At 46.4% G+C, this 26,717-nt stretch overlaps 1 long non-coding RNA gene across 7 annotated transcripts; it reads right to left on the reverse strand.

The window, feature by feature from the left end:
- Nucleotides 1-349: 349 nt before the first annotated feature.
- Nucleotides 350-26,551, reverse strand: LOC134430615 (uncharacterized). 7 transcript variants are annotated; one of them, XR_010030858.1, is made up of 10 exons: nt 26,238-26,551; nt 21,900-21,996; nt 20,883-20,998; nt 14,407-14,576; nt 13,855-14,080; nt 11,054-11,138; nt 8,873-9,042; nt 4,920-7,467; nt 2,571-2,780; nt 350-1,163 (listed from the first exon to the last, which is right to left on the reverse strand). It is a non-coding gene; the product is annotated as an uncharacterized LOC134430615 (long non-coding RNA). The 7 variants fall into 7 exon arrangements; XR_010030860.1 differs by having other exon boundaries at nt 351-1,864; XR_010030863.1 differs by having other exon boundaries at nt 350-2,780; nt 13,971-14,080.
- Nucleotides 26,552-26,717: the final 166 nt, after the last annotated feature.

The following is a 26,717-nucleotide window of genomic DNA, read 5'->3' on the forward strand; positions in this document are numbered from 1 at the left end:
GACATCAGTGAAATGCTAGAGTTTAATCCGTGTCCTTGCACCTTCCTAATAATCATATTTTCTTTTAGCAATCTGAATTTATTCCTAAGAAAAGAAATCATTAAAAAAGCCACTGCAAGCCCTGATTGAGACCCGATTGAGTGTGGGGTAAACAACAGCAGCCCCAGCCAAACACAAATTTGGGGGTGCTCCATCCAGAACCTTTGGGAAGAGCTGAGGAGCTTTGTCCTGGCACGGGCCACAAAATATTGCCCCAGCAGAGGCAAAATTAAAGTTCAAATATCAGGAATTTAAGTCCTGACATCAGTGAAATGCTGGAGTTTGATCCATGTCCAGTACCTTGCACTCATCTTCCTAAAAATGATATTTTCTTTTAGCAATCTGAATTTATTCCTAAGAAAACAAACCAAAAAAAGCCAATGTGAGCTCTGAGTGCGTGGGGCAAACAACAGCAGCCCCAGCCAAACACAAACATGGGGGCTCCCATTCCAGAATTTTTGGAAAAAGCAGAGGAGCTTTGTCCTGGAACAGCCAAGCTGAGTAACCACAAAATATTGCCCCAGAACAGGCAAAATTAAAGTTGAAAAATCAGTAATTTAAGTCCTGACATCAGTGAAATGCTGGAGTTTAATCCATGCCCACTATCTTGCACCCATCTTCCTAAAAATCATCATTTCATTCAGCAATCTGAGTTTATTCCTAAGAAACCAAAAAAAGCCATGGATGCACAATCCCATCCACCTTTCTGCTGCTTTTCCTCCTCACCTCCACAGAGCCCAAGCCTGTTAAATGTTTCCTTTGCTGGTGTTGGCACCAATAAATCTAAATTTCCAAGCTTGGCAAAGCCAGCTAAACAACTGGCACGGAGATAAATGATTCCTCTAAGGTAACGTGCAACTCTCATTACCTCAGGACTTCTTTTTATTTTGTTAATCAATCTCCCCCAATACTGATTTGAAAATCTTGGAAAAAACACAGTTTTCTCCCCCAGCAATAAAGGTAGCAATTTTCCCTGTGGATTCTCAGTGTTTTTCCCCATTAGAAAATTCCCTGTGATAATGGCAGCTTTCCTCCAAACTGGGAGCTGGGAAAATGCAGAGCTGCAAAGAGAAGAGACTCCTCCAACCATCCAATAAATTGCATTCAGCTCCAACTCTCCAACACTGCAAGGGAACAGGAGAACAAAGGGATTTGAAGCGTGGATTAGATCATTCCAAATGGTCTCAACATTGCTGGTTTGGGGGTTTTCTTTATTTTTTTTTTTTTTCTCTCCCTCAAGCCGTGTGGCAAAGGCTGGATTTGAACCTTTGAGGCCAATGTTTTGACACAAATATTTAAGCTATTTAAAATAAGTAATAACCTTCAGTTACCTTCAAGAGTATTATATTAGAAACAGAGAATGGGATTAAAGCAGATTAGCTCCCAACGTTCCTTAATGTGGCAAACAGCATCAATCAGATCATGTCAACGTGAGCTGACAGCTCAGGGAAATCCAGAGGAGCAGATTCCCTTGGAAAAAATGAGATATTTGATCAATTCCTGTAAATTCTTTTTTTCTGAGCTGTTAGAAACCGCATTGACTTCATGAAAATGTAATGACAGCTCAGCCTTTGCTTAGCATAACATCCTGAAGGTGCCTGAGAACATTGAATTAGGGCAGGGCTGCGGTGATCCAGGAGTAAATGCTGCTGTCAGTTTGCTCCAAACGCTGCTGCCCAACAATTGCTGGAGTTCAGGACGTCCCTCTGTCTGTCCTGGAGTGCCCAGACCCTGCCAGGGGGCTCAGAGACCCTGGCACAGAGCCCAAGACCCCTGCGCCTTTGATTGCGACCCATGGAAAAAATTACCAACCTTGTACGAAGATCTGCAAGACATAAAATATAAGTATAACAAGAATTAGTTTGTCATGGGGTGAAAAATAGATTTTTTTTGGGTTTTTAGAATGGGGGTTCAGGGGGCAAGATGGAGGGATCTGGACATGTCCAGCCTTTCTCCTTCTTCTTCTTCTTGGCCTCCATCTTCTGCTGTGATGGTGGCACTTTGGGATTGGTTTAGAAGAGAAGCTCACTGTCTAACATGGGTGAAATCCTGGGTGTGGGAACCCAGAACATCCCTCTGTCCAAGACCCTGCCAGGGGGCTCAGAGACCCTGGCACGGAGCCCAGAACACCTGTGGGTTTGATTCTGAGCAAATTACCAACCTTAGATGAAGATCAGCAAGCCACAACAGTTTAGATAGAGTAATAATGAAGTTATCACGGGGTGAAAAAGAAGATGTTGGGGTTTTTAGAATGGGGGTTCAGGAGGCAAGATGGAGGAATCTGGGCGTGTCCAACCTTTCTCCTTCTTCTTCTTGGCCTCCATCTTCTGCTGTGATGGTGGCACTTTGGGATTGGTTTAGAGTAGAAGCTCACTGTCTAACATAGGTGATAGGTATTGGGAAGTTATGGTAAATATTGTAGACCTAGTTTTTAGTGTAAAAAGATAACACCAGAGTGCCTCTGTCTGTCCTGCTGAGCAGACCTCAGCAGGCCAAAGAAAGAATTTCATAGATAAGAAACAATAAACAACCTTGAGAATGAGAGCTGAAGAGGTCTGACTCCTTTCTTCGACTGCTGGGCTGGGAAAAGAGACTTTCCAACACATCTGGGGTCACTGTGAGCAGCCAAAGCCCCGAGAATTGATTTCCTGAGCTTCAGGAGAAGGTTCATTGACTGGAGATGTTGATCTTTGACATCCCTGAAGGTCCTTCCTGCTCCTGAAGCAGAGAGCTGCTGAATCCTGAAACAGAGAACGGCTAGAGAAAGTTCATAACAACAATTAGAAACCCATCATATGTAATACTGTATAATTATTGAGAAAATTCCTGGAATGCCACGACCACCTTTAATTCAACCACTTGGGCTGAGGCTGCCTCGTGGCTTTCCTCAACTTTGAGCTGGCAGAAAACTGCAACTCCTGGGAATGTCCCAGGCAGGATTGGAGCACCCTGGGATGGTGGAAGGTGTCCTTGCCCATGGAATTGGATGGACTTTTCCATCTTTTTCAATCCCAACCAGCCTGTGATCCTGCACTTAGCACCAGAATGGATGTGGAGAGAGCAGAACGTTGGAATACCCTGGGATGGTGGAAGCTGTCCCTTCCCATGGAATTAAATGGACTTTTCCATCCTTTCCAACCCCAACCAGCCTCTGATCCTGCATTTAGCACCAGAAGGAATCAGTGAGAGCAGGCCTGGAGCACCCTGGGATGATGGAAGGTGTCCCTGTCCATGGAATTGGATGGACTTTTCCATCTCTTCACCAGTCTCTGATCCTGCATTTAGCACCAGAAGGGATCTGGTGAGAGCAGCAGGTTGAAGCATCCTGAGACAGTGGAAGCTGTCCCTGCCCATGGAATTGGATGGACTTTTCCATCTCTTTCAACTCAGCCTCTGATCCTGCATTTAGCACCAGAAGGAATTGGCAAGAGCAGCAGGTTGGAGCATCATGGGATGATGGAAGATGTCCCTGCCCATGGAATTAAATGGACTTTTCCATCCTTTCCAACCCAAACCAGCCTCTGATTCTGCATTTAGCACTAGAAGGAACCTGGTTGGAGCACCCTGGGATGGTTGGAGATGTCCCTGCCCATGGAATTGGATGGACTTTTCCATCTCTTTCAACTCAGCCTCTGATCCTGCATTTAGCACCAAAAGGAATATGGTGAGAGCAGCAGGTTGGAGCATCGTGGGATGATGGAAGATGTCCCTGCCCATGGAATTGGATGGGCTTTTCCATCTCTTTCAACTCAGCCTCTGATCCTGCATTTAGCACCAGAGGGAATATGGTGAGAGCAGAAGGTTGGAATACCCTGGGATGGTGGAAGCTGTCCCTGCCCATGGAATTGGATGGACTTTTCCATCTTTTCCCACCCAAACCAGCCTGTGATCCTGCATTTAGCACCAGAAGGGATCTGGTGAGAGCAGCAGGTTGGAGCATCATGGAATGATGGAAGATGTCCCTGCCCATGGAAGTGGATGGACTTTTCCCACCCAAACCAGCCTCTGATCCTGCATTTGGCTCCAGAAGGAACCCGGCGAGCGCAGCCACCAGAGCAGGGTGGCAGTGCCACCGTCCCACGAGGGACCTGGGCTCCGTTTGTGCTGCAGGTCCAGCCAAGCTCCTGCTCTCCAGCACAATCAAATGGAGCGTGAAGGAAGCAGAGCCTGGTGCTTTGGACGGCATTATCCGAGCGCTCCGTGGGAACCGCCGCCCAAATCCCCGCGCATTAACTCGCCCTAATCTTGGAGAAATCTCTTCCCGGCTGTTTTGAAATAAATCCTGTTAAATTCTGCAGGGAATTGGCCTTATCTCTCCACACCTGTGTGGGCTTTTTTTCCCCTACCTTTTCCCTGGACAAAAGGGAGTGGGTCTGTGTGTGACAGCGTGTGTGTGTGTGTGTGTCTGAGAGGAGCTAAAGAGACAATTATCCTCCGCTGAAAATAAACATCATGAAACTATAGATGCCTAATTTTTGCACCTGGAAGATCCTCTTACAGCTATTCACTGCTAATCACTCTTAGCTAATAAATGAATAGAATAACTAATGTGATTAGAGTAATTTGCCTATTCATCAGGAATATTAAATGAATTGAATATTTTGTATTTGACTCGTCTCTCTCAGCGTTTCCCTGATCCTGTAATTAGCCCCTTGTCTGTTCCTGTGGCAAAAACACCACGTGGCCTTTGGAACAGGACACTTGGGCTAGTCCTGCATCCCTGGACAGATGGACACCTGCTTTTATAGCCATATTTTCATGCTAGAATTAAATATCCCACTGGAAAAGGCTCTGGACAACTGGGGAAAGGAAATCAGGGCAGAAAATAAGGATAAAACTCTTGGTTTGGGGCAAAAAAGAGATTTTACACTCCTGGTCACCTCAGAGGTCACCCTGATACCTTCAGGGAGGTGGTGGTGGCAGAGGAGCTGCTCCGTGGCTCCCAGCATTGCTTAGGAAGTTGTCCAGAAAATTCTTGGCCACGGTGGCTCCTTTCCTTATTTTGCAGTTGGGAACGTGACAGCTCTCTGAAGACATCCAGGTGAACTCCCAGACCTGTTAATACACGCTGGGCTGGTGGCTGTTGTATTTAAATCTTGCTGAGGAGTCAGGAGGAAGCTGAGCTATGCAAATGACGGTATAAAATAACCAGTGGGCAGATATTCAAATAAGGATTTCACATATATACATAAAGGGGGGGAAAAAAATTGCAGATCTGGGCTGGAGTTTTCCATATCTCTACAAGGTTTTTGAGAGGGAAGACAGCAAAGATTTAGAAAATTAATGCTGGTCCTTGTCTGCTTCTAGAAACTAATGGGGATATGCAGAACAACACAGAAAAGATGCATTAATAAAATTGCCAAAGATCATCTGTCACTTCCTCTTGGTAAGAAGCCAAAGCATTTTTTAAAATGCATTTGCACTTAGCCAGAATGATATCATAATCTTCCTTAGTCATATCTTTTCCTGCCTTCCTGCTACTCCACAAAGCAGACAGCGAGGCTTGCAGGAGACAAACCCCAAACGCTGCATTAAAATTAAAAAGGGAAGAGAGGCAGCACGGAAAAAGCTGCACAAACAGAATCACCTTGAGCTAAACCTTGAGCGAGAAACGCGCGGGGCACGTTCGGAGCAGGGGAGGAAATTAGGAGGAGAAAACAATGAATTATTGAAGGCTTCAGGGTTCTCCAGGCTCTAAAATCAAGATGTCACACTGCCTTTGCAGGGTTTTGTTGGGGTGAGGCAGATGTGAGGTGGTTTTAATGTTTGGAAGGGCAGAATTAGGGGTTCATTTGGGTTTCACCTCCCTTCTTTCATAGCTAACCTCAGAAGTCCCTTCTTTACATTTATTTGGGGGTTTTTTTGGTTTTGTGTTTTTGGGTTTTGGGTTTTGTTTTGTTTTGGTTTGGTTTTGGTTTTGGGGCTTTTTTTGTGATTTTTTGGGTTTTTTTGTTTGTTTGTTTGGTTTGGGTTTTGTTCTGGTTTTGGGCTTTTTTTTTTTTTTTAATATAACTGCAAATAAAGCCCAGACCCGCAGAACCGAAAATGTGAGTATCACTGGAATTCTGCACCAGCCTCCATCCTCATTAATTATGCCATAAATCTCCACCTGAACTCCCAGATGTCCCCGTGCTGAAGCCAGCTCTGGATTCCTGCTTCAGAGCTGATCTATTGTGTATCACACACAGCTACCTGGAGAACACCCTTCGAGGCATGAGACGAGGCAAAACCTCTTCTAAATTCCCTTTCATACCTTGTTACACAACAAAATCCCTTTCCCAGCTACCCACAGCTCCTCACCATTATTTTTTCTGCCTCCCTACTCCGACCTGGAGTTTTCACCATGAACCTGCACCCAGTTTCACAGATTTATTTAGGTATTTTTAACACTCTCCCCCCCACCCCCCGCCCTTAATTTCTCCTTTCAGATTGCTTTCAGACAGCAAGAGTGTAAACCACTTTGATTCCTGGCTTGGTGGGAGAAAAATGCTATATGAATGAATAAGTAATAATAATAATAATACATTACAGTGATAATGATGGATGTGTTTTAAACAAAGCCTCTGGCTGCCAGTGTGGAGGAGCTATGGAAAAAAAAAAAAAAAAAATCAAAGATAATCTTGCATGAGGAGAATTGTAATGAGAAAGACCTGGAATATTTTATCTCTGAGCTGCTCCTATCAGGCTTGTCCCAGTTTGGCTTGAAGAGTGTGGCAGGTCTGGAGCTAAATTTAGGCCCAGGTGCTGTTGTGGTGGCAGGGAGGGAGGGCTGGGCTCCATCCTGGGATCCATCCTGCGTTCAGTGCCAGCCCCGTGGGCTCTGAGCCTCAGGTTCAGCTCAATTCAGCTCATTTTTGTGGGAAAATGGGGATTTTTGGTCAAACTGCGCTGGCAGCCCTGTCCCGCTGCTGGAAGGGCAGGTTCAGCTCAATTCATCTCATTTCTAGGGAAAAATGGGGATTTGGGGTCAAACTGCCCTGTCCCACTGCTGGGAGGGCAGGTTCACCTCAATTCATCTCATTTCTAGGGAAAAACGGGGATTTGGGGTCAAACTTGGTGCCTGCAGAAGGCAACAGATTAAACCAACAGGAATGCTCTGCGCAAAAACTCCTGATTCCCATAATTAACAAGATTTTTAGAGGAAGGGCTTCACCATTTATCCTAGTGGGGATAAATCCCTTTCAGTTTTCTCAGAATCCATTCATTTTGATTATTTATCAAAATATCACCTCTGCCACGAGCAGAAATTGGGCTGGAATTGTGACAACCCCTAAATTTCTTCCAGCACGTGCACCTGTACAGCTGTTGAGGAGAGCTCCTCAATCTCAGGGGTTTTGGAAGTACAACACAGGCACCGAATCCAAGACAGAAATCTTTTCTACTTCAGTTTCAACCCCAAGAGCTGCCAGACCTCGGGATGCTGAAGAGCTGAGGAATAGAAAATATAAAGCGGAATAATGTAATGTGTTAAAATATTGTCCAAATTGCAGCAGCATCCCCAGATCTGGGTGGCTGCAAAGCCCCTTCATCCACACCAAATTTGAGACACAAAAGCAGCAGAGCCTTGCAAGCTCCCTAAAATGCTTTGGAGGTTCCAAAATCCTCAGCCATGTGCAAATCCCTGGTGTGCAAGGCTCGGCCTTGGGGTCTCTGGGGTTTGGGGGGATTTGCTCCTGGCCACTGATTTGAGCCAAAATCCAAATTTCCTGTGCTCCCCAATCTCCCCACCCTCAGGACAGCTCCTAGGACAGAGCCTGAGAAAGTAATCTCATGATTTATGAGGTTTTGTAACAATGGCAATAAGCAAGGCAGCGTTTTAAGCAGCTAACTGAATTGGGATGTTGGCTGGATTTTTTGGGTTTCTTTTTCTTTTTTCCACAGCACAATGTGGATCTGTTTAGCCCTTGCAGCTTGAATTTCAGCCTTTCTTTGCCCATGAGGAAGGCTGGTAAATGGGATTTGGGCTAGGAGCTATAGGGGAGAATATCTTTTAATTAACCAGGAGGGCGGCTCAGGGAAGATGCAGCACTGCCTCTGAGCTGAGTTTCCAGCACACAGGTACAAATTAAGGCAAGAACACATCAAATTTCCAATGGTTCTGATTTTCCTGGTGTTGTAGAGGACAGGGATGACTCCAGCGCTGCTCTCACATGGCCATTCCCACCTGAGCAGCTCAGGTGATGCCAATCCACATGGATTTTCCCCATTTCCCACATGGATTTTTCCCCCATTTCCCACATGGATATTCCCCATTTCACACATGGATCTTCCCCCATTTCCCACATGGGTTTTCCCCCATTTCCCACATGGATTTTCCACCATTTCCCACATGGATTTTCCCCCATTTCCCACATGGATTTTCCCCCATGGATTTTTCCCTTGTTTCCCACATGGATTTTCCCCATTTCCCCCATGGATTTTTCCCTCTGTTTCCCACATGGATTTCTCCCGATTTCCCACATGGATTTTTCCCCATTTCCCACATGGATTTGTCCCCATTTCCCACATGGATTTTCCCCCATTTCCCACATGGATTTTTCCCTCTGTTTCCCACATGGATTTTCCCCATTTCCCACATGGATTTTCCCCCATGGATTTTTCCCTCTGTTTCCCACATGGATTTTCCCCATTTCCAACATGGATTTTCCCCATTTCCCACATGGATTTTTCCCTCTGTTTCCCACGTGGATTTTTCCCCATTTCCCACATGGATTTTTCTGATTTTTCCCCATTTCCCACATGGATTTCCCCCCCCCATTTCCCACATGGATTTCCCCTGTTTCCCACATGGATTTTCCCCCCTATTTCTCTTTTCAAGGTGAGGCAATCAAACCTCTCATTACGCGGCTGGTTGGGAAATATTTTTCCATGAGAACACAGCGAGTTTCTCTGCCCATGAAGCACAAACTGGGCACAGATCCTGCCCTTCGTGCCCCAGCAGCGTGGCTTGGGGCTCCTGCAGGGCAGGGGGGTCACAATGAGCACTGCTCAATCCTGGGTCACCTGCAAGACAAAGAGAGGTCACAGCCTGACCTAAGGCAGCGCAGGATTTATAATATTCAGTAATAAAAAACCCACAAAATATTCAATAATAAAACAACAATAAAAACCAAAATGTTCAAACTCTGTGGAGCTTGGAACAGAAGCAAACCTTTGAGGAACAGGTGGAATGGCCCAAGTTCAGGAAAAACCAGAGATGGGGCAGCATGGTGGGAAATCTCACCTCGTTAAAGGCTGAGTGAAGCAAAAATGAAGCACTGCTCCAAGAAAAAACCAAATTTCCCCGGCACTAGCACCCAGGGAAGGGCTGCGCCTGCTCCCAGGATGGATCAAAGGATGGAGCCTGGCCCAAAGCTTGGTTCCTGGTACCCTCACCAAAGGCAGAGCAGGATTTGTACCCACAAAACTGGTCAGTTTGGGGAGGATGGAGCAGAAGCAAACCTTTTCTGAAATAACACAAGCTCAGGAAAGGGCAGAGGTGGGACAGCATGGTGGGAACTCTCACCTTGTTAAAGGCTGAGTGAAGCGAAAAGGAGACACAGCTGCAAGAAACCCCAAATTTCCTCAGCATCAGCACCCAGGGAAGGGCTGTGCCTGCTCCCAGGATGGAGCCAGCCCAAATCCCGGATCCTGGTGCTCCCACCAAAGGCAGGGCAGCATTTACACCCACAAAAATATTCAACCTCTTCCTACAGAGCTGGCCCACACCCAGAGCATCCCTGCCCTGGCCCCTCTCCCTCTCCGAGTGTTTTACTGGACAAGGCTTGCGAGTTAAATTTACATTTTATTTGAACAATGTTTCATCTTGTTCCTGTGTGTCTCTGCTGGCGATGAGGCAGCGAGAAGCTGATGAAATTTATTCCTGCTCTCGCTGCCACGCTGTATAAATAAAGGGGAAGGAATAAAATACTTCTCCAACAGGAAGTGTGAAGGCTTTAATGCTTTGTTTAAATATGCAGTTGAGAGACTTTATTTATCACGCAGCATCTGTATGTGCCTACAGCTGAAATTTGCTCCCTAAAATTAAAATAATTCCGTTTTGCATGCATTTTTTTAACCTGTGTCACACCACCAAACCTGGTGGATTTACCCTTAAATATTTGCTGGGTGAGAATCCCCCAAAATGTTGCCCAGGAATATCATGGCCACTGTATTCATGTATCTCAGGTGCTGTGAACTCTGGCTGGCTGCATTTACCAAGAATAATTGGTGTATACCCACACCCTGGGAGATTTACATCCCCCTGCATCCTGGGCTATATACAATATGATTTAAATGGCACAGGCACTGCAGAAAGTGGACAGTAAAGCGTACAGTATTTGAAAATAAACATAAAGCAAAATGGTTTGACATCCTATTTCGCTTAAAATGTAAATGGTGAACATTCAGGGCGTGATTTACAACCTTTTTAAAAGCACAAATGTTTGGTTTTTTTTTTCTTTTTGGCCCCCTTTACTCAGATGCCACAAATCAGGAGAATTCTTTGCAACATCAAGAAATCCCCCGTGGTGGGTTGGCTCCTTTTTGTTGCTTTCCTAAGGAACAGACATGGATCCCCCAGATCAGTTTTCCTGCCTCTCCTTTTGTTTTTTCCCCTCTGGTGTCCTGACTTGAAATGTGGCTTTATTGTGAATTTTAGGCTGCAGGCTCTCAGAGGATGGGGATGCAACGTGTGAGGAGCTTGCTGCTCATTTTTGCAGCCTTTTGGCAAAGGTTAACACCTTGAGGTCAGGTTAAGGTTTCCATGCCTCCAATCCTGGCTGTGTCACTGCTCCCATCACAAGGGCAGCGTGGGAATCCCTAAATTCCCTCATTCCTGACCCAGGACATCACCCAGCTATGCTCACATTGTTTTTTGGATGTCCCTCCTAAGCTGTTTTTGCTGTATTCCAAAATATCATCACCCTATGCTGGCACCATCCCTGCGTCACCTTCCCAACCCTCCATTCCCCTCACCCAGCGCAGAAAAGGTGCAGAGAGAAAAGCACAAATCAGAAAAGCACAGGGGAGATACCTGAGATGTTTCCTGCAGGATTGAGCCACTTTTATTCCTGGATCGTGGAATATTCTGAGCTGGAGGTGATGTCTTGAGAGGCTGCCTGGAACAGAGTTAAAGGAATAAAGCAGGGATTTATTAAAAGGGTTTTAAAGGACACACCTTGGGCTGTACAAGGGCCTGGCCATGGCTACACCCAAGATGTACTCAGAGTCACGAGTTTTCACATTTTTATAAGGTTTGGTCCATTTCCATATTGGGTTGATTGTCCAATTCCACCTCCAGATTATGCAGCCCCAGTTTGCTCTCCGTTGTTCAGTTTTCTGTTGTTTGTTGCTCAGTTCTCTGTTGTTTGCACTTTTTGGGCTGGAGCTGCAGTGGGGTCCTTGGTTCTGGGGCTGGACAAGGATTGTTCTGTGGGATTGAGCTGTGAGGAGAACTTGGACAATTCATATGTCTTGAAGTTCAGAGCTCTACACCAATGCAGTGCAGAATGTGGAAAATATAAAAGCTCAACCTTTAGGCATCAGAAGGGTCCAACTCTAAAGGGAATGATCCACATCAGTTGTGTGAGAACTGACTGGAAATCAGGCTCCAAAGCATCAACAGGGTCATGTGCCTCAGAGGAATCATCTACTGAGCCCCTGAAGGCACAAATCTGTGAAATCTGCAGGAAATGTCCCTGAATAGAGAAGGAAGGAAAGGGAGGAAAAGAAGGAAGGAAGAAAAGGAAGAAAAGGAAGAAAAGGAAGGAAGGAAGGAAGGAAGGAAGGAAGGAAGGAAGGAAGGAAGGAAGGAAGGAAGGAAGGAAGGAAGGAAGGAAGGAAGGAAGGAAGGAAGGAAGGAAGGAAGGAAGGAAGGAAGGAAGGAAGGAAGGAAGGAAGGAAGGAAGGAAGGAAGGAAGGAAGGAAGGAAGGAAGGAAGGAAGGAAGGAAGGAAGGAAGGAAGGAAGGAAGGAAGGAAGGAAGGAAGGAAGGAAGGAAGGAAGGAAGGAAGGAAGGAAGGAAGGAAGGAAGGAAGGAAGGAAGGAAGGAAGGAAGGAAGGAAGGAAGGAAGGAAGGAAGGAAGGAAGGAAGGAAGGAAGGAAATCTCTTCTGCACAGAGGAGACCGCCCCACCAACGTGGTCCTTGTGCAGCCCCTTGGCACCAGCACATTCCAGTCTCAAACCACTTCCCAGCCCCTGCTGTCCCTTTCCCAAGGCTCGGGGATGCCGGATGTGCTCTGAGCATCTGTCCTGGCTCAGCAGGACCCTGCAGCACCTGAGCACACCCTGGAGCCTCCGCCCTCCTCCCCGAGCTCCCTCCGCACCATCCAGCCCTTAAATCTTTAATAACCTTCCTTCCCTTCGCTGGGAGCACACGAGGGTGAGCACAGCTCCCCAGATCAAACCGAATCCTTAATTGGAGCAGCCGTTAACAAGGGTTAAATCCGCAGGCTGCGCTGCTCTCACCATCAGCCAGCCTGAAGGGTGTCCATTTTGCAAAGCCATAATGAATCATTTTTCCTTAGCAAATCTGGCAAACTTCAATCCTGGTTCCTGCAGCCTCCTTTTTTCACATGTCCAAGCCCTCTGTGACACATCAAATTTAATGAGACTGCACAGACCTCAAATAAGGCACTGTAGCACTGCTGGGATACTTTATTAAGGAGGATCAGACAGAATGTGTTTGCTGTTTAAGAGCCTTTAAAGGCAAATTACACTTCTTTTTTGGGGGGATGAGAGCCTCCCATTTTTGTTCAGTCCCTGGCCCTCCTCAAACACGTCCTGCAGTCCAATTCAAACACAGAGTTAAGGTTTCTGCAAACAGGGAAAGCAGCAGAATTGGCAGCGAGGGCTGAGAGACCAGCGAGGCTGGATTGAAGGTTGTGGGGTAGGACACAGACAAAGGAACGTGTGATTTCACATAATAATAATAATAATAATAATAATAATAATAATAATAATAATAATAATAATAATAATAATTTGCCTCTGACAAGCTGTGCAAAGGAACACCCCACCCCTGCTAGCAGGTGCTGCCTGTCTAGGTCAAGGGAAAGGCCAAATTAACCCTCTCTGGCTGCTGGAGAGGTGGGAAAAACTTTCTAGAAAGATCCTAAAATCCCAGAGTGGTTTGGGTTGGAAGGGATCTTAAAGGCCATCCAGTCTCAGCCCTCAAAATGATGGTGTGAGATATGTGCTGAGCCATCCTTGGGGAAAAACTGGGGCAGACAATGAAAAACGGGGGAAATTAAATATTATTTTTATTTTAATGTCCATATAAATAAATATAATCAGGGAACAAGGAGTGGTTTAGTCTCAAACTTCAGATTTTGGGGCAAGGGGCTCTTTGCTTTTGCTGGTGGATGCTGTAAGAGATACAAGATGAAATCCTGGATGACTTCAGGAGTTTTGCCAGCCATAACCAGCTCAGGTTGTGTCCTTACAGACTTTTTTTTCCCTTGGAAAACCCCGTTTTGTGCAAGGACTCGGCGCTGTAACTTTGGTTGGAGACTGCAGCAGTCTGGTGGCTTAGCAACCTCCTGCTTAATTCAGAGCATCTCTTCTGAGATCATCGTGTTCAGCTCCTCTGTGTCCACCTCTGGCCACGTCCAGCTCCACAAAGAGCTGTGATTTATTTCAGCGAGTGCCAGGCTGCTGGGCAAGGCTGCAGAAAGCCAAAATGGCTCTCTCAGCATATGGAGTCCCACCTAGTTGGGGTTTATAGGGAAATATAAAATTGGACTGGCTTCTAGAGAGCTCTCAAGGGTGCCTGAAGAAGAAATTCTGTCTCAGAAGGTATTTATGTGACTAGAGAAAAAATGATAACGTTTTTACCTTGTTGGAGTAAGGATCCACCCTCCAAAAAGCACAGAGAAAAATGAAATAATCTACACATCACAAATGCTTTGGTTGCAGGATAAACCTAGAAATGTTTCCTGTGTCAGGACAACCTGTGGAAGGTTAAATTTGACTTTTCTTCTCCATCTTTGGCTGTCTGAGGAGGTTTGGGGCTCAGCTCTCAGTGGCCATTTGGATCCAGGTCGCATTTTCTGCGAGCCACCTGCATTTGGAGTGGAAGGAAGAGTGTGGTTAATGGATCACTTTAATGACATCAGTTCTGATCCATCTCTAATTAAGGGCTCTGCCAGGAATACAGTCAAGCAATTCTAATGGCCCAGAGGAAAAATTGTGAAGTCAGGTAATGAAATTTGCTTATTAGACAAAATGGGAAGAAGGAGTGCAGGGGCACAGAAATCAATAGGGAGGGAGAGCAGGGCAGCAGCATTTCCCCAGCCCTGCTCGTGTGGAGAGCCCGGCTAACGCAGCTCAGGGCTCACAGGTGGGACAGCAAAACCCTGCCCTGCTCCCAGCCCTGAGGATGCTCACCTGGAAAGTTTGTGTTCACCTGTTCCAGCTTGAACGTCCAAATAAGTTTGTTCCCCACTGTGGATTCCATCACCGCTGGCTTTTTGTGTCTCCCAGGGCTTTCAGAGACAGCTCCATGCCTCCTTCTGGAGGTGCCTGTGGTGGGACATCCCCAGGATGGTGCCACAACCCTCCAGGATGGAGAAAAGCAGGGTCACACCCGCAGCCTGGAATCTTCTTGGGTAAATTCCATAATGGCCCCCATTAGGTCCCAATAAATGTTATGACATCAATACCCCTGGAAAATTATTCACCTCTATGGCCTTGTCATCCCAGGAACTTTTCAATCTGTTCCCAGCTCCAGTGGAAGGTGTTCCTGGGATGCCTTTGAATCCCAGGAGCTTTTCAATCAATCTGTCCCCAGCTCCAGTGGAAGGTGAGGATCTTTGGAATGCAAGGATCTTTGGCGTCCTTCCCAACACCAAACCATTCTGGGATTCTGTGATTAGCACGGAGAAGATGCAGGTAAAAAATAAAAAATAAAAAATAAACCAAAAAAAAAAAAAAAAGCCAGAGAGAAGCGTGGATGCTGCCAAAAAATTAAAACCCATTTATCCTACAAAGTGCTGGGGAGGGAAATATTTATAGGTGGGATAGCTCCAGCTCCAAACCCTTCACTTGCAGGCTGGTAGGAGAAGAACGGTGTTTGGTGGTTTTTTTTTGTTTGGTTTGTTTTTTGAGGGGTTTTAAATTATTATTTTTTTTTTAAGGGGGAAAAAGTGAACTGAAGTTTATGAGCTGGAGCTGTGGAGCAGAGCCCTTTGTGTCTGGCTTGCCCACATAATTGCGCTCCCCCCTCCTCTCAGCCGGTGGCAAAGGAATGTAGGTGGAATGTCTCTGCACGGAGAGCAGCTCACACAGGGGCTGCACAATGAGGGCGAGAAACAGGAGCCAATCTAAGTAAAGGATCAGGCAAGGAAAATAATATTGGGCTGTCTGCTGCCGCGTCTAACCCCGCGGAATGCCTCCATGAATCCCCTGCTTCCTCCTGCCTTAAAATGTCCTCCTCCTTCCTCAGAGGTTCAGGGCACGGATCTCGTTTCATTCTCCTTTTTAACACTTTGCTTTTCCCCCCCATCCTCTCCTTTCATCCTGCTGCCGCAGATATATTTACTGGCAACGGAAAAAATCAATAAAGGAGAAGGAAATGACTTGGCAGCGTTCCCAAGTGTTAAAATAATTCTCATCTCGTCCAGCCCCCATTGTTTTTAAACAACATTGCCAGCTCAGGAGCTTGGCCTCGATTTTCAGAAGCAACTGGTGATTTTTGGGGAGATTCTGGGGTTTTTTGGGGGTGTCTTTAAAAGGAGAAATTTGGCACAACCACATGGGAAACACGGAGGCTTTTCCAATTTATCTGTCCCTCGAGGGATCCCACCCCATGAGTTTAATTTTTGGGGGCAAATTTAACTAAAACAGCCCTAAAAAAAAGCTGGACATCCCATAAACCATCCCAGATGCCTTTCAGCAGGGAAAACTGGGAATGATATTAGCGACCAAGAGCCTGAACCAGGTGCATTCCAACCTGTCAATCCCTCCCGTGAGTTATTGCTGCTTAAATACAGACTTTCTGTCCCAGCAGTGAAATATTCTGGCACGTGCTGTGCAGGAACATGGAGAGCTGACCTTCACACTGAGCTGCTCCTTGTAACCTGGAATCTCTCCTGCATTTCTGGTTTTTTTTTTTCCCCCACATTTTTTTTTGAGGTGGGTTTTGGAAAATCAGAAGAAGGAAGGCTCAAAAATGTTGAGGTCCTCTCAAAGATCCTCTCAGTTCCCACACAAAATATTTCTTCCCCCAGCTCCAACTAAAATCTGAACTCCATTTCTATTTTGTACTTTTTTTTTTTTTTTAAAAAAAAGGATTCATGCTATACAAAAATAGAAGTGAAAAGTAATTTCCAAATGGAAAATTGGAGTGTTTAATTTGGGAGAGGATGGGAAGCACACCTCCACCTCAGGAATGCTCCATCTTGAGTAGAAACAGAATCAATAAATTGGGGGATTTTACCCCCAGAACAATGGTTTTTCACAGGGAGGCAACAGCCTAAATGAAAAGCATTCCTTTATCAATATTTTGGTGGCTCAATATTTAGAAATTAGGTGTTCTCTGATTCCACTTCTTTGGAGGAGAACATGATCCCATTTTGCACACCTGGAAAATATCAGAATTTGCCTTTTTTGCCCCTTTTTGACCCAGACATTCCCTTTCAGACCTAGAGATCCCTTTTAGGCCTAGAAATCCCCTTTTGAACTTAGAGATCCCCTTTTAGACCCCGAGATCCCCTTTTAAACCTAGAATTCCCTTTTTAGACCCAGGGATCCCTTTCAGACCCAGAGATCCCCTTTTAGACCTAGACATCCCCTTTCCAACCTAACTGAACCCCTTTTAAACCTCAAATTCCTTTTCAACCTCAAATTCTCTTTTTTAAACCTCAAATTCTCTTTTTAGACCCAGAGATCCCCTTTCATACCCAGAGATCCCCTTTAGGCCTAGAAATCCCCTTTTAGGCCTAGAAATCCCCTTTTGGACTTAGAGATCCCCTTTTAGACCCAGGGATCCCATTTCAGACCTAGCCAAACCCATTTCCAACCTCAAATTCCCTTTTTCAAACCTCAAATTCTCTTTTTAGACCCTGAGATCCCCTTTTGCTTCCAGAGATCTCCTTTCAGACCTACTGAACCCCTTTTTGAACCCAGAATTCCCTTTTAGACCCTGAGATCCCTCTTTAACCACTCGCACGCCAATCCCATCCCCTCCAAGAGCGTTTCTTAACCAGCACCAGCAATCAGGAGATTATTTTAATGGAACAAAACCTCTCTCAAAGCCCAGGTGTGCCCAAGCCCAGAGCCCTGAGCAGGCTCCAGCTGAGAGCAGCCGCTCCTTTCCGCCATCCCAGCTTTCATTCTTGATGGGAACGTGAGCAAACCGCGCAAGGAGGGAATTCTCTGCCCCCGCAAATTTCCATAAACCCCAGAAACGTGCACCTTGGAGGTCCCCTGTGTGTGTCAGCCGGAGAGAAATGGAATTTTTGGGGTGGGAAACATCTGCCCTGCTCTGGGGTCGATAATGGGGCCCATTGTGCGCGCGTGGAGACACAAATAGGGGAATCCATAAACCAGGAAAGGCTCAGTTGTTGGATCAAATGCCAGCCATATCTAATGGCTCCAGGATGCCTCTGGAGCCCACCAGGTCCTGCTGGTTTGATGCCTTCACTTTTTGGCAATCCCAAAAGGAAAAAAAACCCAAGATATTAATTTCTTGTGCGGGAATTCCGTGTGGGAACGCGGAGCTGGGGAAAAGCTCAGCCTGGCCAAGCTCAGCGTGTCTGTGGGGTAAAGGAGAGGCCAGGACCACCCTGTGGGGTGGGATCCCAAATTCCCGCCCCAAAAGCACCACCAGAACACCATAAAGGGATGATGTTTCTATGCTGCATCACAGCAACGCTCAAACGGAAGGAAAATCCAAATTTCCACTGTGGAAAGCACATCCACCATCCCACAGCAAGGACAGAACAGGGATATTCCAAACCCATTGGAAAGCAGCCTCAGAGCTGCTTTGGGGATATTCCCTCAGAGCTGGGAATATCCCTGTTCAATTGGACTGAGAGGATTTTGGGAATCCTGGCATTTGCCACCCAGTGCCCAGGTCAGCCTTTCTCCCATGCAAACTGGCACCAGGGCAAGGAGCTGCATTTCAAACCAGCAGAGAGGTTCAGAGCACAAAAATTATGATGGGATTAGGGAGAAAAAAATTTTAAAATCATACAAAACTAGATTATTTTTCATTCAGTCATTGGAAATTTTTCATTTAGTAATTTTTCATTGGAAATTGGACTTGGCCACAGTGCAAGGACATCCTACAGCAAGGACAAAAAAGGGATATTAGCAACTCATTGAAAGCAGCCTCAGAGCAGGGATTGGACTGAAAGGATTTTGGGAATCCTGGCATTTGCCACCCAGTGCCCAGGTCAGCCTTTCTCCCATGCACGTTGGCATCAGGGCACGTTTGGCATCAGGGCACGTTTGCATTGCAAACCAGCAGAGCACAAAAATGATGATGGGATTAGGGGGGAAAAAAAAGAAAAAAATATACAAACCTAAATGATTTTTCATTTAATAATTTTTCATTTAGTAATTTCTCATTTTTCATTGGAAATTGGGCTCGGCCACTGCGCTGCATTTGGAGCAAACCTCTTTAACTGCAACCCATTGTGCAGGGAAATTCTCCTGGAATCTGGGTTTCCAGGCAGCTCCTGAAATCCCCTGGAAAAGTGAGGGGAAAGCAGCGTCCTGGCAGCTCTGGCTGTGGAATGTGGATTTTTTTGGGACAAGTCTCTGCAAGAGCTGCAGAGCTGCAGAGACAAAACCCCTGGCAGAGGGTGGCACAGGCAATCCCCTCCCAGCTACCCCTAAAATTGTGCCTGAAAAGGCAAAATCAGCTGTCTGGAGATAGATTTGGGTTTCTACAGGTTTGGGGGTTTTTTTCTGGGTTTTTTTTTTTCGTGTTTCCCTCCTTTCTCTTCATTTCCTCGTCCCAGTAGCAAAAAGGGGGAATTGAGGGGAAAGACACAACTGAGTTTGCACTGAAGGGGAAGCAATGAAACCTTCCTATGTGCAAGAACAACCTCTGCCACTCCTAAACATCCCCAAACCGTCTCCCAACACCTCCCAGCGCTGTCGGGCTGCAGCAGTGAGCTGGGAGGTGTGTGTGTGTTCACAGTTGCTGTGTGAAAATGCAGCGGTGAGGGGCGGGAGGCACAGCTGGACACAGCTGCACGCAGCTGGGGGCTGGCACTGGCGCTGCGCATCGCTGCAGGCAGCTCTGGCATGTGCACGGGGGGCCCTGCAAGGGGAATGCAGCTTGCTCTGGGTGAGCCGGGCCGTTCCACCTTCTGCCACAGCTCCTCGCTTCAGCCTCCTCCTTCCCCTTCCTTTCTCTGCTTTTTTTTCATGGATTTCATGGAAAAAAAAATCCCTCCCTTTTGACCCCTTGCTGCTGGCAAGGTTCCAAGTGCTTCAAGTATCTGATGGGACTCTGAGTGTCAGCACAGGCTGGGGGGGGATAAATCCTGCAGCTCCCAGAAATTCAGAGGGAGAAGCTGCTGCTCCCCAAACCTTTCCATGATCCCAAACTTTTCCCTGCTCTCAAACCATTTCCAAAAAAGGGGCAAAATGCTGCTGCTCCCCCAAATCTTTCCATGATCCCAAATGTTTCCCTGGTCTCAAACCAGTCCCAAAAAAAGGGAAAATGCTGCTGCTCCCCAAACCTTGCTCCCCAAACCTTTCCATACTTCCAAACCAGCTCCAGAAAGTGCAGAATGCTGCTGCTTCCCAAACCAGTTCCAAAAGGGGGAGAAGCTGCTGCTTTCCCAACCTTTCCATGCTCTCAAACCTTTCCATGATCCCCAACTTTTCCATGCTTCCAAATGCTTCCCTGCTCTCAAACCAGTTCCAAAAGGGGGAAAATGATGCTGTTCCCCAAACCTTGCTCCCCAAACTTTTCTATGCTCTCAAACCTTTCCATGCTCCCCAACCTTTCCATGCTTCCAAACCAGTTGCAAAAGGGGGAGAAGCTGCTGTTCCCCAAACCCTTCCATGATCCCAAACCTTGCCCTGCTCCCAAATAATCCAAATCCCAAAGCATCCAAACCTTTCCATGCTTCCAAAACTTTCCCTTCTCTCAAGCCAGTCCCAAAAGGGGGGAAATGCTGCTGCTCCCCAAACTTTGCTTTCCAAACCTTTCCATGCTTCCAAACATTTTCATGGTTCCAAACCAGTTCCAAAAGGGGGAGAAGCTGCTGCTTTCCCAACCTTTCCATGCTCCCCAACCTTTCCATGCTTCCAAACCTTTCCACGCTCCCAAATATTCCAAATCCCAAAGCATCCAAACCTTTCCATGTTCCTCAACCTTTCCATGCTTCCAAACCTTTCCATGCTCCCAAATATTCCAAATCCCAAAGCATCCAAACCTTTCCCTGCTCCCAAACCTTTCCCTGCTCCCAAACCTTTCCCTGCTCCCAAATCTTTCCCTGTTCTCCAACATTTCCCGTCTCCTAAACCAGTCCCAAAATGCTGCATCTGTTCTGCCTTCCTGATCTTTGTGATGCACCTGGACTCGCAGATATTTGGAATTGACAATGATTGGAAGGGTTTTTGTATTTCCACACAAGGCAAGGTCCAAGCAGAGCAGGGAAATAAGGGTGGAGGCAGATTAGGATCTGGCCCCCACGTGGAACAGGAATATTTGTGCAAAATATTCAGTTTTTGCCCCTGAGAAGCAGCAAACCCTCAGGAAGTGGCATCTTGTGGGTACTTAGTTATTTAGGAAGCACCTGAGATGCCCATTGGTCATTGGCATAGGTGACAAAGCCCAAAATAAATCAGCTTTCCTTCACTATGAGTGACCAACCAACACCAACCCATCACCAACATACCTGATGTCCAAGAGGTCTTTAACAAGCACCCAAAAAATCCTAATTTGCTCCAAAATGGCTCTGCTGGCCAAGAAAACCTCATTCAGCCACTTGCCAGGAGGGTAATGAAGGCTGACCTAGAACACAGATTAGACAGAGTAACAGAATAAAGCAGGGATTTATTAAAAGAATATTCTCAATGGATGCACCTTGGGCAGCACAAGAGCCCAGGCAGAGCTGCACCCAACATGAACCAAAATGGTCCCAAAATGCACCCAAGGTGAATCCAAAATGGTCCCAAAATGAACCAAAATGAACCCAAGAGGAACCAAAATGGTCCCAAAATGAACCCAAGATGACCCAAAATGGCCCCAAAATGAACCCAAGGTGAACCAAAATGGTCCCAAAATGAACCCAAGATGACCCAAAATGGCCCCAAAATGAACCCAAGATGACCCAAAATGGCCCCAAAATGCACGAGCGCTCCCGGGGTCTCTCCCTGGGATCAGTTCTGCTCCATTTGCACCTTGCAGTTCATTGTCCCATCCCAGCTTTAGCCCTGCAGTCCCACCCTGCTTGTTTTTCTCTCTCCAGCCCACGGTGTTTGTGCTCCTGGGCTGAGATTTGGATCATTTGTCCTTGGTGCCCAGCTGGAGCAGGAATTGTTTTGTCTCCCTGCTCTGTGCACAGAGCTCACCATGCCCTGATGTGAGCCCAGACCCACACACTAAAGCAGCACAGAACCTGAAAAATAGAAAACTAAACCTGTGGCACCACAGTGAACGGTAAAAACCAAAATAAATGTATTTGAGCGCTGGCTTGTGGCCAGATTTCAGAGTCAGTAAAGTTGAAGCAATGTGGGCTGGCTGAAGGGGCTGTTTGAACTCTGCCCACTTACAAGGTGCTGCTTCCGTGGAGATGCTGGTGGGGAAACGAGGAGGAGGAGGAGGAGGAGGAGGAGGAGGAAGAGCAGCAGCTCCAGCCCTGCTCCCTGCTGAAGGAGCACCAGAAGCTCAGAGGTGAAGGAGAGGAACTCACCAGGCTGACATTTGAAGGGTTAATGGGATTTTAGCTTTGATCTCCCAAGAAAACACGCTGCAAACGTAGCCCAAGGCGCGCTCACCATTCTGTTTGCCTGTAAAACAATGCAATTTGATTTTTGTTGGCTTGTTGTTTTTAAGTGGAACCTCATGGGTGTTCTGTTGAATTCAGCCCACAAAAGCAATTTGTGTCATTTTAATGCAGCTCCTGTGCTAGAAATGTTTGTTTTTAAATGCAAGTTTTATTGTTTTCGTTGTTGGCGCATTAAAAAGCTCGATCAATAAGAAAAGCAATTCGTGATGCTGCCCTTCAAAATTCCAGCCTTATCTACCCCATAAATTGGGGCAAATTTGAAAGGGAGGAATAACACGAGCTCATTCTTTTGGGATGTGAAAAGAATAATTCAAGATCTTCTCTGCTTTGACCTGTCCCTATCCATCATCTGTCTTAATATTTCCAGGAGAGTCAGGCTGAGGTGCAGCTCTGGGATAGAAGATGGAGCAGAGAATTCTTTGATTTGTCACTGTGGTAGTGATATTTTAGTGCAGGCATCACTTTTAAAATGGAAGAGAAGGAAACATCCTTCTCTTTCTGCATTTCTGCAGGAAACATCCAAATCTTGACCAGATATGAAGCGTTTGGGCACAGATTTAAAAAAAAATTCTGCCCAAAATGGGGACAAAACCCAAACCCTGCCCTCAGGCCTGTCTACTGGCTTTCCATTTAGCCTTGTGCAATTCCTTCCACCTCTCAGGGCCTCCTTTTCCCACCTTTACCCAGGGGACAGCACTACAATGGGTTTCTTGCTCTTTGATATTTGAAACACGCTCAGAGATTGCTCAGATGGAGGCGGGAGGAAGAAATCATTATTGTTATATTTTTATAGCCCGTTGCTCCCTGCAGGCTCCCGGAGGTATTTTAAAGTCTCCATAGTCTTGGGCAAGAAGAAGCAAAGAACAATCAGAGTAAATCTGCAAGAGCAGGACGTGGATGATCCTTGTGGATCCCTCCCAGCTCAGGATATTTTGTGATTTCCTGGCTGATCACTGGATGTGGAGCTGCCACTTCCATTTCCCCCCAGGCATCCCTTTCTGATTTCATTTTTTCCTTAAAGAGGTTGGCATCACAAGCAGGAGCAGGGTTAGTGTCAGGTAGGACTCTGCACGCCTTCACACCTCGTGAAATCCCATCCAGAATGGTCAAATTAATGAGGAAAACTGCCCGCTGCAGCAATTTCTGAAATAGCTGTAAACGTTTTATTGCCCAAGCATATGCAACAGCAACTTCAGCAAACGTGTGAGTGTGGTGGAGAAAGGACCCAACAGGATCTTTTGGAGAGGCACACAGCCATGGCCAAACTCTATTCCTAAATAAACTAGCATTAATCAGCACAGCTTCCTGCAGCACACCACGCTCAGCAAAGACATTCCTGCTGTATCTCCTCAGTTTGCTGATAATTCCACCAGACTGGCGTTTTTCAAAACAATAAATGAGCTGAAAACGTGCCACAAAATCCAACTGAGTTTGGGTTGACACCCCAATAAAGTCTTCAGGGAAATGGACACTTGCTTGAAGCTCCCACCAGCAGTGGAATTATTTCATTTGGGTCAAAGATTTTTCTTCTTGAGAAGTGACTGCCTCGTAAATTTGGGGGGTCTGGACCAGCCCAGACCCTCCAATAATCCCAAATAACCCAAATCCCAAAGCATCCAAACCTTTCCATGCTTCCAAACCTTTCCCTGCTCCAAAATGAATGCCAGAAGGAAGAGAATGCTGCTAGTTCCCAAACATTTCCATGCTTCCAAACCAGCTCCAAAAGGTGGAGAAGCTGCTGCTCTCCCAACTTTTCCCTGCTCCCAAACCTTTCCATGCTCTCCCAACCTTTCCATGCTCCCCAACCTTTCCATGCTTCCAAACCAATTCCAAAAGGTGGAGAAGCTGCTGCTCTCCCAACCTTTCCATGCTCCCAAACCTTTCCATGCTCCCAAACCTTTCCCTGTAAATAAGATTTCAGCCCAAGGGGTGCAGAGCACCAGGAATTCCTGCATTACCCAGCCCAGGGTGCTCAGAAATTTGGCATCTTGAGAGCTCAGCTCAGAGCTGCAGAACTCATTCCTTAGACCAGCAAGGAGCTGGGGATAACTCATCTGCATGCTGCAAGTGGCTCCCAGAAAACATTTGCTAAATAATTTAGGAACAAAACGTAGCGATGATAATAAAAAAAAAAAAAAAAAAAAAAAAAAAAAAACCAAGAAGTTTGCTCCCAGATGATGTGCAAATACAAAACAGCAATAATTCTATGAAATGAACTCACCTAGTGCTACTCTCATATTCCCCACCATCCTCCCAATCCTGATTCTCCTCTGATTCAGCAGCTTTCCTCCTTTTGGCATTTCTGGCTGGCAGGGCTGGATGTACTTGGTTAGAATTCAACACCATGAGGGGGTTTAGTAACTGAAAGCTGCCTTTTTTCTTTTTTTTCTTTTTTTTTCCCTTTTCTTCCCTTGTTCCCCTGCTCTCTTCAGCAGCTCACAGGAGGTAAACAAAAGTTTAGAAGGGTGCCCTGCACTATTGAGGTCTGTCAAGTTTAAACTGCTCCAGTCCTCCTCATGTTCCACCAGTAAAAGTCAAAAGCTCCTTTTACGTCCTCCAATTAAATTAAAAGAGGAAAAATGAAACTGCTGTTTGAAATCTCTGGGTCAGCTGGAAAAACACGAGAGCAGATCCCTTGGCAGGGTGCTGTGACATCCAGTGGGAGCCTGTCCCAGGCGCCGTGCAAAAGCAAAATGCTTGAGACAGCTCCGGGCTCTCGTTAAAATCCTTAAATGAAGTAAAGCAAGAAGAAGAGAATGAGAGGAAGAAAAAGAGCACCAAACTGGAATTCACTTCAAAACAAGTGAAGGAGAGAATGGGAGCAAAGCAAGTGAAGGAGAGAATGGGAGCAAGAAAAGGAGCACCAAGCTGGAATTCACTTCAAAACAAGTGAAGGAGAGAATGGGAGCAAAGCAAGGAAGAAGAGAATGAGAGCAGGAAAAGGAGCACCAAGAATGGGAGCAAAGCAAGGAAGAAGAGAATGAGAGCAGGAAAAGGAGCACCAAGAATGGGAACAAAGCAAGGAAGAAGAGAATGGGAGCAGGAAAAGGAGCACCAAGCTGGAATTCACTCGCTGGCCCTCCTCCAAGCCAAGGCTCGCTCTGTGTGTTACTTTTGGGATCAATGTCACACAGGACCCTGCTGTCCATGGAGGGACAGCCACAGCCATGGTCCCTTCTGGAACCATGCCTCCTCCAACATCATCCTCAAACCCAGTTCTCAGAATCACTGCAAAGAGGGGAGAGAAATATTAACAGCCAGGAGACAGATGGTGCCATAATAAAATCCTCTCTCTCTCTCTTTTCTTACTTTTTTCCATTGCTTTTGCTTTTCAGGACAGCTCCCCCCAAAGCAGATCGTGCTTGCACTCCACATGTTCATTCTGAGCCTGCTAGATGATCCAAAGGAAGGGCTGAGAACCTTTCAGAGCTGATGGCACTGATCTGCTGACCTGAGGAAGCTCAAATCAAGAACCAGTTACTAGGAAATAAAGACAAACCATGGCTGCTCTCCAAAAGAGCTCATAAATCTGAGCATCTCCTGCTTGCTCTCCTGTAACAGCTCTAATATTTCTTCTGCTTTCACCTTGTGAAGGCTGTTCATTATTGCTTTCACCTCTCAGCCTCTCTCAGGATGTCAGCTCCATCTGCCACCACCTACCTGGGGTGGATCTCAGCGAGCCCAGCTCAGGTGCTCCCTTCTCCCTCCTCCTGAATTCCCATACTCGACACGACCCTTCACAATGCACAGAATGCTTTATTTCAATCACCATGCTGCAGTCTCCTCACCTCTTGGCTTCTTTTTCCATCCCCAATCACTCCCTGCTCGCCCCTCACTCCATTCCTACCCCGGAATTACTGACAGTGATACAGAGGGTGATGATGATGCCTCGTTTTGCTTAGTAATGGCTTTGCTGAGCACCTCAGCCTCCACTTCAGCTGGCACGTTAGCAACCAGAGAACAAACTCTAATTGTTTTGACACTTTAGCACTTGCCAAGCCTGAGCACAGGTAGGGCTGAGGCTGCAGCACTGGAGGAGCACAGAATTCCAGCCTTTGTTGACTCGTGCTTGGCTTCTCCCGTACAAATGTTTTCTGAACTCCTTTCATCCTTCCCTCGCTGCTGCTGAGCATGTCGTTTCCCATTCCCTGTTATTCACCAGCCTTTATATTCACACGCAGCCCAATTTTCTGCCAACATCATCTTTTCATTTATGTCAACTGGATTACATGTTGCTCCTACCTGCCTCCGAGTCACCGCTCGTTTTCTGTGGCAGGTGAAGTTATCTCACGGCACACAGAGCGGGTTTTATTCCACGACTGCATTCCTTTATGCCTTCAAATTGCTCGCCACAGAGCAGGCTGTAATTCTCCTCTGGTGTAAAGCTCATCAGGACAAAACAGAGAGATGGGAGCTGGCACTGAGGGTTCTGGTCAGCTGTTCCTTTCTGCGGGAATTACAGGAGCAGGCAGCGCTGAGGAGGATCCTAGCACTTGTGGGATGAATAACCTGTCAGTAGGTGAGGCTTTCTCTCTTGTCACATAAATTAGCAGTCATCTCCTTCCTTTAAACATAATCCTTCCAACACTCCCAGCCTTATTTATTTATATTTTTTTTTTGCCCCCTGCAGTTGGGTGTTCTCCCTCCAGGCTCGGGGCTGGCGTCAGTAGATGGCACTGTGACATTCACTCTCCCAGCTTCCTTTTTTTGTTCAGCCCACGA

This window comes from Melospiza melodia, chromosome 29 (genome assembly GCF_035770615.1).
Source record: "Melospiza melodia melodia isolate bMelMel2 chromosome 29, bMelMel2.pri, whole genome shotgun sequence".
NCBI classification, from domain to species: domain Eukaryota; kingdom Metazoa; phylum Chordata; class Aves; order Passeriformes; family Passerellidae; genus Melospiza; species Melospiza melodia.